General features: G+C 45.1%; 1 protein-coding gene across 6 annotated transcripts in view; it reads right to left on the bottom strand.

Annotated features, from left to right (window-relative positions):
- The window catches only part of LOC140918455 (ankyrin repeat and fibronectin type-III domain-containing protein 1-like), a 576,229-nt gene that overhangs the window by 276,978 nt on the left and 284,908 nt on the right, over positions 1 to 14,343 (bottom strand). The window lies entirely within an intron of this gene.

Raw genomic sequence — 14,343 nt, 5'->3', positions numbered from 1 at the left:
GAATTAGCTCTGTTCATCAGTGCACCCCACTCTGGGGGTGCCTTGCCGCTGTCACTTTTGTTCCAGGTTCCGCGCCACTCCCAGGACTGTGGGGTCCTCTTCAGTGACACTGCCCTCCGGCTGTGCCACACTCTATGTTCCCCCATTCCAGGGGACCTGCAATCTCTGTCCAGCCACTCCTTCAGTGGCAACTGCAGTCCATTGTCTCGGGGCCACTTCCCATGCAGCTCCAGCACCTTCTTCTGCCCTTACCTCTGGGCCTCAGCCTGCAGGCCCTAGAAGCCACCCAGGGATTCTCTCTAGCTCCCCCGGTCCCTGGTGCTGGTGCTCCTTCTTCCTGCCAGGAGCCTGGTCTTTGCCCCCTCAAGTTCCAGTCAGCTACCCAATTCTGCTCTTCCCTGCAGCCCTTCTTCTATGAGCCTGCCATGCCATGATTGGCTGTTCCTCTCAGCCTCTTTCTAATTGGCTGCCTCTAGTGCAACCTAGGGCAGCTTTTAACCCCTTAGGGCCAGTGTGAGGCAGATGCCCCATCACACTCTGTCTTTTGTATTTTACAGCGCCCCCCACACTCAGGTGTACAAACACACACAGTGCAGGAAGGCAGAAACATATGGAAATATGGCCTCTTATTATGGAGACACACACCACCTTACCACACGACATACATCTGTCCAGGCCTGAGATGCATGGCTGAGAAGAGCATGAAGCTGAGACTCGCTAGAAAAAGCAACAAAATGGTTACAGGCTGCGTCTGCTCTGAGGATGTTCTGAAATTTTCCCCATCAGTCTAGCATTAGTGGGAGCACTCATGTAAGCCAGCCACCAGCTTTTTTACCCACTGTGTCCTGTAATCCTGCTCTTGGCAGGCCTAGATGACCTGATGGTAAACACACCAGCAGCTGGCTTAGACGAGCACTCCCAGCATTGCTAACACCAGTAACCCTCAGTGCAGGGAAAGGCATGAATTAACTCATTACCAGTCACACTCCTTTTATCGTCTCTTTCCAGAGTTCAGCATTTTCTGCATTTCTGTGGTTACGCTGTGCGCGTCTGTGGGAGGGAAGAGAGAGATCAGCAATACCAACCCTGTGCTTCAGCATCAAAGCCAATCAGTAACTTCCTGAACTTCCCCCATAGGCATGGGACCTCCAAATTGACCAGCATGAGGGTTTACGCCTTCCTCTGAAGCATCTGGTACTGGTGACTAGACAGGATACAGGACTAGATGGAGCCACGGATCTGGATGGGCAATAACTATGTGTGGGTGTATTTATCTATTCATTTTTTAAAGGAAACCACTTCGCCAACAGATCAGAATTCCCCAAACCCTCTGCGGAATGCATGAGAGGACACTCTTGCATAATGAAGGCTGCCCCCCCGCCCCCCAGGGCATCTTGAAGCATCCCTGCCTGATGAAGTTGCACGGATTCGCACTGCCCTCTGAAGGTCTGTGCGCAGCACCATGTTTTTCACTGCAGCTGATTATTTCCTCCAGGTTTAAAATCCTCCTGTTAAAATCAGCACGTGTGCACTGAGAGCCATAAGGATGAGCACTGAGGTCTGACTTCTGCCTATGCCCGCATGGCTGTCATAAGAACACAAGAGCGGCCATATTGGGTCAGCCCAAAGGTCCATCCAGCCCAGTATCCTGTCTGCCGACAGTGGCCAGTGCCAGGTGCCCCAGAGGGAGTGACCCTAACAGGTAATGATCTAGTGATCTCTCTCCTGCCATCCATCTCCACCCTCTGACAAACAGAGGCTAGGGACACCATTCCTTACCCATCCTGGCTAATAGCCATTAATGGACTTAACCTCCATGAATTTATCTAGTTCTCTTTTAAACCCTGTTATAGTCCTAGCCTTCACAACCTCCTCAGGCAAGGAGTTCCACAAGTTGACTGTGCGCTGAGTGAAGAAGAACTTCCTTTTATTCATTTTAAACCTGCTGCCCATTAATTTCATTTGGTGGCCCCTAGTTCTTATATTATGGGAACAAGTAAATAACTTTTCCTTATTCACTTTCTCCACACCACTCATTTTATATAGCTCTGTCATATCCCTCCTTAGTCTCCTCAATGCTACTAATACTGTTTCTTTGCCATGGTCAAATCCCAACAGTGAAGGATCCACGGTGCTGATAGAGACTAGCAAGGACCTAGCAACTGTGATTCATGCTTCTGACACTGCCAGATGTGATGACTGTAATTCCCTCTGCCTGGATCTGGTCAAACAAACATGATCAGAAGCTCCAGCGTGTACAACACAGAGCAACTGATCTCTTAAACCAGACTGTCCACCAAGAGCACATCAGGGCTGGCTCCCTGTTTGCTTCAGGATCCAGTTCAGGATTCCTGTTCTAATCTTGAAAGCCCTCAGTGATCTGAAACTAAGACCCTCACTTCAAGACCCCACTCTCCATTCACCATCGACAGCACAGTACTCATCAAGCTCATTACTGTACTATCAGCTCATGGGATGAAATCTTCAGGAACTGGAAGCAAGGGGTGAAATCCTAGCCTCTCTGAAGTCAATGCCAAAACTCCCACCCACGTCAATGGGGCACGATTTCAACCCAGGAGTGGATAGTGTTGTGTCTTGGCCTATGGAACTCGCAGCAACAAGAGCTGTGATCTGATCCAATGCAAAACTAACCCTTTCACAGAGGACTACACAAAATAACTGAAGCTGCAGACAGATGATGAGGGGGCAGAGCAGGTAGAGGCAGGAGAAAGAGAAGCAGACATTTTAAAATACGAGCATAAGCAGCTGCACATGGTTATGCAAAGTCTTGGGCATGTGCTCGCTTAACTCTGGGGTTACTGAAATTAGTCACATGCCTAAAGTTAAGCACCCCTGTAAATCTTTGCAGGATGGCAAGAGCAGCATCTATCTGAAACCAATGTTATGTTTTCTGTATCTTAATGATGTCTTCAGTGACTAGATAACAAAGTGATCAGGAATGCCTTAGATTAGAGCAGGGCAATGAAAGATGATCCATTACTGAAGATTATAGATATTTTTTCCCTTTTTCTTACAAGGGATTTTTTCCAAATAATTAATTTCTGTGAGGTGTGCCCTGTGATTCACTCAGCACAATGCACACAGCAGGTTGATGCAAAATCCTCTGGAGACATGGAGACAAACCTGACTGAGATCACAAATGAAAATAAATTTTTACATTTCAGGGATTTTTGTCCACCTCGCAAAACCACCCCACAGTTTGGACAACCACTGGGAGACTCCTCCCCGGTTAGCTTCACAGCAGGCATAGGAAAGAAGGTAAGGGCATTACCAAAATGCACTCACAGAGATGTACATGAACCCAGAACTATGGAGACAGTGGGTCACTGCTGAGGAGCGTGGTATGGTGCCGTGTATGGGAACCCTGTAGTGTGATAACAACCACACTGAACTCTGACATCGTGCTTGTCATCTGTACATCTATACAGGCTTTACAGAGGAAGATTCACAGCACTGTGCTGCCCAGGAGTGTCCAGGTGGAGTTTGAGGTGTTGGTTATGATTTATAAAGCCCTAAAAGGCCTAAGAGAAGACTACATAAGGGGGTCACCTCTCACCCCATTCCATACTGCCACAGCTGTGGTCAGCAGGTTTGCCCATCCCCCTCATTGTAAAAGAGAGGGTGCAGCTGGCAGGGTGTTTTCTGTGAGGGTTCCAAGACTCTGTAACTAGCTCCCTGCGTGGTCTGAAATACCCCAGATTTGGCATATTTCGCAATGCCAGACGGTCATCTGTTTGATAGGTTTTCTGGAGAGAGAAGAGGGTCTGCCTCCCACAATGATCAAAGAATGGAAAGGATTTTACGTAAGTGGCTGGTTGGCTGGCAGAGATCTTGCTGAAATAATTATTTTAATGCTTCTATGATTTATTTCTGTTATTAGTGATGTGGTGAGGGCACCTAGAACATCCTTTTAAGTACTTTAAATATAAATATATAATTAAAATTATCCCCATTTTACAGATGGGGAAACTGAGGCACAGCGCTGTGACAGGATTTGCTCATCAGTGACAGAGCTAGGAACAGAATCCAAATCTCCTAAGCAATGCCCTATCCACTAGACCACACTGTCCTAGGCTCTAGTCTAGTCTCTCACTTTCATGAGCCGTGATATTTAACAGGAAAACAGGCAAGAAGAGAAATGGAAACTGGTTTGGTGGGGGAAGTGGTGTCCATAGTGGGATTGGGTCCAGTAGGCGAGAGAGAGAGAGCCAATAGGACAGCTTTATCTAGCTGTGGTTCTGCCTCAAATAATTTTTAACTGGTGAAATAATGTAGTCATTTCTATTTTTAAAATAATGTTTTTAAAGTTTAAAGCTGAAGGCCTGGACATTGCTGGATTCAAGACTTTCCTTATCAGAATAAGAACGGTTCATCAACAGGGTTTTCAAGCACAGCTACCGAACAAAACCACTGGCCACACTTCCAACAAACCCCCTTTAACTAGACCTGCAGGCCCCAATTTTCAAAAGCAAGTCACAATTTTGGGTGTCTCAATTTCTGACAATCTCTGAAGGGACCTGATTTTCACATGGTGGCTGCTCAGAGCTTCAAAGCGTCTCAAGTTGGGCACCCAGAAACTGAGCCACCAAAATAACTTAAGTCACTTCTTGCAGGACAAACAGGTTGGGTTTGTATGACAGCAGCACCCAGAGAACCCTGAGCAGGATCAAGGCGCAATTGTGCTGGGCACTGTACAAACATAAAATAAAAGTTCTCTGCCCCCAAAGAGCTTGCAATCTGCGGGTCAGATCCTCAGCTGGACTAGCTCCACAATGAGGATCTGGCCCTGTACGCTTGATAAAATATCTTTATCCCATTCTACATGTTTCAGAAGGGAATATTTTCTGCAGTCGATGCTGCCTCTTACATCGGGCCCTTCAGCATTCCTTCCCCCTACACTGTTAGGAGAATCAAGGAGCCGAGGGTGGGGCTTGTGGAGTGACACCAGCCTGAGTGACAGCTGCAGCATAAATAGCAGTGTTCTGCTCTATAAAACTAAAAAAATATTTCAAATGAGCAAGCAAGGGAAGTGTGAAAAAAGCATGTATCAATTTTTGTTTGAAAAATAGCTTCTCCCTTTGCAAAGAAAGGGGCTCTCTCTTTAGCACATCCTCTTTCTATAAAGAAGCTGGCCCGTCAAAGAGGGCTGTGTGCTTTTTCGTCTTTAAGCTAATAACCAGATATTGCAGCAAGGCTGCCTGTAAAAACAGGGCTGAAGTAGAGCATGCAGTAGGGAGTGCAGCCTCCCTGAAAGCAGCGTGGAAAAACGACCCCATGGCTCACACGTTTTTATTTTCTCAGAAAACTTTGGAGTTGAAAGGTGGTCTCAAAGGTTGGCGTGTTTAAAATAACAGCTTGGAGGAGTCTGGAGGGAGGGCGGGGGAGGGCATGCAGAATAGAAAGGACGCTGCTCTTAAGTGTAAATGAGATTCTGTGTTCCTCGGAGCTGTGCTACCAGTGGGGGAGCATTGACAGGGAGGCTGTATGCAAAATAAAATTTTAAAAAAGTGCCTTTGTTGGATCCTCCCCCTTTCTCCTGCCCCCCACCTTCCCTGAACACTTCTGGGTGGGCTGCCGGTTTAAACTGAGCCCCTTGTGTTTAAGGCACAGTTCAAACCCACGCTGGGTGAGGGCAAGGGGTTGGATCGCCATGATTTATTGGAAGTCTGGCAGGCCTTTAGAAGGGGAGGGGCGGGGAGCAGAATTTGAGGTGTGTGCTCCAACAGCTCTCTGTGTCACACAGATTGGGGGGTGTAGGGGGCAGGTCACCAGCATGCATGTGTATGTTTGGAGAGGCAAGGCTGACCTAGGATAAATGCATCGTTTTCTCTCGGTGGCTCGTGTACGGTATGTCTAAATATATACTTTACGGAAAGTGTGGAGTGATTTATTTTTGTTATTGTTGGTCTAAAATTATACCAGCTGAAATGTCACCGGTGACTTATAGGCCTCTCTGGTCACACACAACAGTATCAAAGATATGCCATAAAACAAACATGAACGCGCCCAGAGACGGAGCTTACACCAGGGAAGCTGGCTACCAAGCACAGCAGCCTCAACCCATTAGCCAACCTGTAGGGTGACCTAATCAAACTGTATGGCAAGCACTTCCTCTTTTATCTGCTTAGCCAGCTGGCATCAAACAAGGAAAGAGGGCCAAGGCCCCAGATCCATCTCAAATTGGGAAGGAAGAGAGGTCCATGTCAGGTACTCAGATGAGCATTTGGACATTATGAGCCTGATAGCCCTCAATGGTGGGTGCTAGCTAACCCCCACAGGCAATAGACTAATCCCAAAGGGGATTTCCACCACAGCAGCAAAATGCCCCCTGCTAGAGGGTCCTCAGCACACCAGAGTACCGAATAATCTCCTGCCACGCCCTCAGTTTTGGCCCGGTGCCCTCCCCTACCATCATGACAAATCGGCCGGGAAGCCAAACCTGAGCAGTGCTGCAACCTCCATGCACCATGACACAACACTTCTCACTTCACTTTTGGCTCCTCCCCCATCATGTCAGTGGGCCAGCAGGGCCAAACCTGACTGAGACATGGGGCAGCCAGTAGTATGCTCCTCCAAACTCACTGCTGTGGGGCCAGCTCCTGCATCAGGGGTCTTCCCTCAGCCTTGCCCAACCTCAGCCACTTCCAGCAGCCCGGGTGCCTTCTCAGGCATGGGGAGTGACACAGCACCTGGGCAGGCCAGGCTGAAAGGGGGATGAGCCTGGTGCAGATTCAGCGATGAAGTGGTGGCTCCACAGGGACCTTGTTCCCATGGGAAACATTTCTGGGGATGTGCCAGCAAACAGCAGGAGCTGAACTGGGGACCTCGCACCTAAGCTAAACCACCAGGCTCTGTACCTGTCTCAGACTTAGACCCTCTGTTGATCAGGGACGTGTAATGAACACTGACCAATAGCTTTCATCTACAGTAAAGGCAGCTAGTCTGGTAGCAGGAATACGGCGGGAGGGGGAGGTTTCCCGGTTGGAGACAAGGCCTAAAATGCTAGAGTTTCTCCAGTCCAGCTCATCTCTGATAGTGAGACGCTATCTCCCAGAGGCAGAGCCATAAGGGAGTTATTAAGCCTTTCATCATGTGTGCAGATGGATGACATAAAATAATGAAGGCGCCATGTATTTTTATACACACGCGCACACACAGTCTCTTCGGTATGGTTTTCTAGGACGCACTTCCAAATTTATTTTTTGATGAAAAAAATATGAAAGGGGAAAACATTTTTCAAGAAGACTATTTCCTCTCTGGCTTTTTTGTGTGACAGCTGTTGTTGCCATGCTGTCATCTTTGTTGCTATGTATTTTTCTCCTCCCCCTTCGTGCATGTGCCAAATAGTGATTGGAAAGTTCAACGCACTTCCTGCTATTGGCCGAGATGTTTCTATGGCGGGTGCCAACATTTCGTTTTGATTCATGGAGTGCCATCCGTAAGCTGTAGGCAGGAAATACCATCAGGTGGAGAGAACTAGGACAATTTCAAAAATAGGAGGGAAAATCTATTGGCCAATAATAGACATGCAATGGAGATATGCTTAGCATGATGCAGCTTCTCTGGGGCCAGAGTATCACTTCACCTTACATGCCCAGTCAGGGGAGGCAGGAGGCATGAGGCCACATACTCCCTATGTGGTCAATTGGTTCCAGTGCAGTGGGAGATCACTCTTCTGAATCAGAGTAACAGTCGTGTTAGTCTGTCTTCGCAAAAAGAAAAGGAGTACTTGTGGCACCTTAGAGACTAACCAATTTATTTGAGCATAAGCTTTCATGAGCTACAGCTCACTTCATCGGATGCCCAAAGCTTATGCTCAAATAAATTGGTTAGTCTCTAAGGTCCCACAAGTACTCCTTTTCTTCTTCTGAATCACTATTTTCTCACCCATGCAAGTGGGGGGACAGGGGCAGGGAATGGGCAGCATATCTTGGCTCACACCCCACCCACCTAAAGTGCACATTTGCGCAGCTGAGCCAGCACAACAGAGAAAGTGATTGGTTACTGGTCTAGAACCCCTTTGGAGCAAGGGAGGAGCCAGAAAGAGAGTTAACACCTTCAGAATCACAATTCCCTCCCTGGTTTGCTCCTTCAGTAGCATGGCTACATGCCAGCCCTTATTTAGGGCAGACTGAAAAGTGACAACCCTGCCCATCAGCTATACATTTTTGATGTACTAGGTAACAAGGAAATTTTAAAAGGACCTCAGGGGAATAAGTTTTAAAGCTGGGAAATACGTAGTTCACAAATACAGGTCTCGCCCCTGCAATCAGATCTGCTAGCCTGGAGCCCTGCAATGGGGACCCATGTTAGCCGATGTGATTGCAGGATTGGTGCCCTTTCTGACACAGACACAGATTATAAATTAAGATACTTAGACCAGCTGTTTTCCCAAACTTAATATCCACCAGTGCAATACCGGATATAGCTCCTACATGCATAAACACACAAGGTAAATAGAGAGCTATGTCTCAGTTGTTTGCCCAAATTATGTATCAGGACACAGTCAACGTGGGTTTTATCTAGCCATAAGGTTCTGTTCTGACTAATGACATATCACTTCTCATTGCTACAGTCTGCCATGCCACAAACGGAGTTTTATTACCGCTGCTCAAATGAGTCAGAGAGATGCTGGCACATCTTTCCATTTTCCATTTTCAAGCGATAAATTTTATAGCATTGAGTCCTGTCCACAAGGCTCTGTTCTAGGTGGCCTCTCTTGTGTGCATGTTATCAGGACAGCAGCAAGCCAGCTGAAACATGCAACACCTCCCAACTCTGGAGCCTAGCATGCAAGCTCCTGAAATGTTATCATCAATCTTTTTAAACCTCTGCATCTCACTAAAGAAAGCAGCTGAAGCCCCCCCTTGCTGGGAAGGAAGACTGCATGTACTGATGATTTTAACAAGAAGTGCAGCACACGGCAGCTCTCCTCCTTTTGCACAGTGTAAAATTGGCTTTTAAGAGCTTACAGCCCTGCCATGATAGATGCACAAAGCTCATATTAAGAAAGGAGTGAAGGACAGAAAGAGCAACACAGTGAGTGTTAGGGTCTGTGAGCGCAAGTATGGCAGAGCACAGGAGAAAGACAGGGAAAGCATGGGAGAGAAAGATGATAAGGGCTGGGATTTCCAGAGCAAACTAAGGGAGTAAGGAGCCCAACTCATCGATGTTTAGTAGGATTTATGTATGGAACACCCACAGCCCCTTTGAAAATGCTAATTTAGAATTCTAATCTTAGGATCTAGGAAACAGGAAAACCACCTACTCCTGCAGGTGGGAGCAAACAAACATGGAAATGTTGCTCCTGTTAAGATGAAACTCACAGGAATTCAATGTACATAATAATACAAAGAGTAACAATACAGAAGACATTAGTGTGTCTTCCTTAAGGCTGTTTGGAAGAGCACCATGTCCTGAGGATCCAGATTAGCATACTCTTCAACTGAAAATATTCTGAATTAGCCCTCTCTTGTGGGGAAACTTGCCCCTTTGTAGAGAACCATGTGCTATGTAAACCCCAACAGCAGAGCAACCTCTACACAGGATTTCACCATTCTGGAACAATACCCTGCCCTAGTGTGGGGACTGACTCAATGAACTAACAGAACTTTTCCGGCTCTTATTTTTATCCCAAACAGATCCTCACTGAATGGTCTAGTGATGCCTTCCTGTTCTATACATACCTGTTACTCAGCTGAGTATTTGAGAAGTTTCCAACCTAGCATGATCCAAGGTTGAGTCTACTCTAACTTTCCTACTACTACCATGGATATATTTACACAGCAAACAGTAACAGTGCAGTATGGACCCCAGGTATGTACTCGGCTTGCTAGCCTGCTCTGAACTGAGCTGTCTTTACTGTTACTGTTACCCATGCCAGCTGGATTCAAGGTAACTTGGGTAAGCAACTATATGCATGTAGCACTCGTCCAGGAGTGTAACATGCAAACAGCTTTTGCTGTGTAAACATACCCTGTGTTATATACATTGCAGAACTTAACACAGCTTGACCTCTGAAGCTTGGCTGATTCAGTGTCTATGAGCCCTGATTCTGTTCCAAGGTAAATCCATCCACTCAAAGATTTCGCTAGTAGGAGCTTCACCAAAATAAGCCTTCATCTCCCAAATGTATGCCTAATGCAGATGCCTTCTGGGATTGGAAGAACAGCCCCTGGTCTGGGCACAGTAAGTAGCAAGGAGCAGCCCAGGCTGAGAGACCATTCACATTCAAATTCAGCTTTTCATCTGAACTCGTCCAGTTTCTTGGTAACAAGTCATTGAAGTCATTGTCAGTATGGTATCTGAACTGTGCATTGTACATTAAGTTTCATCAGAGTCCTGCCCTATACATTTATTTCTTCTCTGAGCACACAGTTCTAATAGACTCTCTCATGTTAGATGTCAATAAATTAATACAACCAAACATGTTGCAAAGTGAAAAAACCCTCTAGTCTACCCAAGGCCCCTTTGCAACAGTAGGCTGATGATTCAAGTCTGCTTTTACTGTGCATTAGCCAGTCAGCAACATAAAATGGTGACTGTGTTATAGCACAAAATATTTTCATAAAACTAAATCTCTAGCTGCACAGATATCAGCTTATCCCAAGGAAGGCTCAGCAAAGGCAACTAGAGCATTTTTATTAGGGAGAACAGCCGGTACATCCCTCCCGAGTTCCAGCATCTCTCCCCTCAACCTAAACAAGTGCTGAATTTAGGTACCCCACTTCTAATGAGCCAGTTCCTTTGGTGTTTCCTGCTGAAATGCTTCCCAGTTGGAAAGAGCTGTCACTCCCAGCACATGTTTAGAGATGGGTTGCTCAGGGTGACTCAACTGTGCTTCTCAGCTCAATGCAGAAGATTGCCACCAATGGCCAAATGTACTGGAGCTCCCCTCAGAAAATCTGTTACAACCTTTGGCTTCATGTGGGATATGGATGGTGACTAACACACGTCCCCCTTTCTGTACTACAGTATTTAAAATATTTTTAGTAGCCTTATTGTTCTTGATAGTTTGCTCATTGTATTACAAAGGAGGCAGAAGCCTGATGACTTCAAGAAAAAAACATTCAAACTGCTTACTCAGCAACGAATGCTAATTGTTTTGATTTCTTCTCTCCTTAGGATATGAGGGTGTGGAATTTAATGCTTCCTCTCCACCCATACCCCACACATGCACCCACCCCCCTCAGAAATCCAATGTTCTAATATTAAACTTCACACAACATCCTGGATCATTCTTTATTTCTATCTCTTTTTCAAATACATAAAATAAAATGTGTGTGCATGTAAGAGGCAGGAGAGATGTTTGAGTTTCATCTACAGAAGGAAAAATTAAGGCAGCAAAATCTTTACCCACAGATCATCTTTAAAGATTTTGGTTTTTAAATTGCTCCTCTTTATTAGTCCCAGACAGAAATCTGAAGCCCCCTTTAAAAAAAAAGAAAAGAAAAAAAAAGACATAATGATTTTCAAAGCCATGTCACGTAATTAATGTCACATTTATCTCTTCAGCTGTAGAGATAAAAACAAGCCATTTATCCATGTCCTTGTTATTTTTTATTCTCCTTTTAAATCCAGTGTTAAAAACCAAAGAGGGTGGGTTGAAAAGAAGACAACCCTTTTGACTCTCCTTTACCCCACACAATGATGACTTTTTTCCTCATTGCTCAACCTAACGGAGGGTGGCAGATGGTTAAATATCCATTTTAGCAATCTCTCCCTCGCCTTCCTTGCAAAGGCTCCTTTCTATCCCAATTGCTCTCCCCCACCCCAGCCTAATAAACCTTGTATGTTCCACCAAGGAAAATGCAGCAGCTAGAAATAAAATTCTGCTATGAATTTCTTCTCAGCTGGGTAAAAGCCCAACCTTTTATGGTCTACTGTGAAGCAAAAGAGAACTCATGCAATAAAAAAAGAGTTACATATATTCTACAACACACACCCGTGTGCACACAAATTTTCCACCATTAGCATTTGCTTTGACTCATATCATATTGCATTCTATTTCATTTAAAGGGACATGGTCCACATTAAAAGGATTTTTAAAACCATATCCTATGCTAGGTTTCAGAGTAGCAGCCGTGTTAGTCTGTACTCGCAAAAAGAAAAGGAGGACTTGTGGCACCTTAGAGACTAACAAATTTATTTGAGCACAAGCTTTCGTGAGCTACAGCTCACTTCATCAGATGCATTCAGGATCACTAATAGTATCTTAGAAATATTAGCACTGAAAGAATTTGTAACATCTATTTTTCTTTTTTCCATTGATGCTCTTTTGTTTACCATTAGTATTCCATTGAGAAGACTGGTCATTCTCACTTTCTGGGCTAGATGCCGGTGTAAAATCCACCTCACTCCACTGAAGTCAATAGAGCTACACCAGTTTACACCACCAGAGGGTCTGGCTTTCACTTTCAGGTTTTCAAGAGGTAATGTTATTGCCTAGAGTCACAACATTTAGAAACACAAGAGTGGCCAGACTTGGGGTCCAGCCAAACCAGTATCCAGTCTCTGTCACTAGCCAACCATAGCTGCATCAGAGATAGGCTTAAGAAACCTCACCCCAAGCTGTCAATTACCAGTTTGCTTACCTCTAAATGCATTTACAGTCACTGCAATGGTTACGTTAAAATATTCACTACCTGTTTTAATTGATGTCTTTTTTGTTACATAAATGAAAATATTTCTTTTAATATTATATTTTTACAAAGCCTTTTACAAAACTTTTTTTGGGGAGGAAGGTCTAAAACTAGGTCCCTTTGGGGACAATCGGCCGATATGGTTTCCGTGATCAGCTAATGAGTAGGTGAAAGTGTAGCCCAAGGCCAGTTTGCTTCAGCAGCAGGAGCAGGAACTTACCCTATCTTGTACAACCAGGAGTTACAAAAGTATGAAGTAAGAGATCTTAGGAGCACCAGCACCTTTCAGATCCAATACTTAGGGCTTGAATAACTTATCAGCTCTTTGGGGAAAAGACTCATTTGCTGTATGTCTTTATAACACCCACTGCTTATGACTTTGAGGTGCTACTAGCATATGAATGTTAAATAAAATAAGAATAATAACCAGAGGACTAAACTGACTAGCCCACCGAGGATACAAAAGACAAGTGATGCCCAGATGGGAAGGTCAGCTCTCACTGTCTTAGGGCTTCTGTTCCAGCTTTTAGCGTAGTGCTGAGATTTTTACAAGGTGCTGTCCCTTAGACCCTGCATCAGGGCTTCACTCTTTCTATCGGCCCCTACGTAATGGGTTTCCAATGGAAACAAACTTCCATTCCCTGGAGATGTTGGAAGGAAGGAAATTTTTGTTCCTTTTCCAGAGTCTCCTGGGTCCTGTGGCAAAGGGGGAGGAATATATTGACCTTTTTTGACTTCAGTGTGATTACTCGTGTGACTAGAGTTACACACATGTTTAAGTACTTTACTGGATCAGGGCCTAAGTGCAGAGTATCTTCACCTAGTTTAAACACACACACATTGTTAATTCATTGGCAAAACCCATACATTCAATAGAGTTTGAAAAGCAACTGTAGCTTGTTCCCCGGGATCTAGAGTTTCTCAAAAACATCACCTCCCCAGATGCACTCATTTAGATCCTCAGATGGTGCATACTACCTAGCTCCACTGAAGTCAATGGAGTTACACCAGAATACACCAGCTGAGGATCTGGCCCTTTGTGTCACATGCTGAGCTGTGTAATCTAGCACCTTTTCATACAATCAGTGGGCCCAAACTGTGCTTGCATGCCTTGATGCATTGCTTGAATGGCACATTTATAAAGAGAGGGGATGATGGGTCCAGATGGCTTGCCTGGAGCAGCAAAATGTTAGTAGCAATTGAGGAAGAGTGAGTGTCTTTTAGTAGAGCTCAGAGCTCCAGTTATTGGTAGGGAATGTTTTTGCCTACAAGAAAGAGACAGTGAAGATGCCCACTCTTGGAGAAAAGCCAGCAGTACAGGCCCTCTAGGAGAAGGGCTGGAGGCTACGGAAATCAACAACAGACATGAGCATCACTCTATCAAAGTAGACATCAGACCCAGCCTTTGAGTCAATAAGATGGCAAAAGTATGTACTGAGCTCCAAAAAACTTGAGAGAGCAAGCAGATGAAACCAAGCCTTGGAGGAACGGAACTCAAGACAAGCCCTTTCATTCTGTGTTTTTATTTGAACATGCAGCCAGTTCCCACTCAGTCTTTAAAAAAAACCAAAAAAACCATGGAAATTCTGCATAAACTCTTTTTGCAGAGAATTTAATACATGCAAAAGACAGGAAAAATCAAAGTAGCTTAACTCTGTCGTATTGCTTGCGCTGTTCAAAC

This window comes from Lepidochelys kempii, chromosome 10 (assembly GCF_965140265.1).
Source record: "Lepidochelys kempii isolate rLepKem1 chromosome 10, rLepKem1.hap2, whole genome shotgun sequence".
Taxonomy (NCBI): Eukaryota; Metazoa; Chordata; order Testudines; family Cheloniidae; genus Lepidochelys; species Lepidochelys kempii.
Note: the sequence above shows the minus strand (reverse complement) of the source record. Positions and strands in the feature narration are given on the sequence as shown.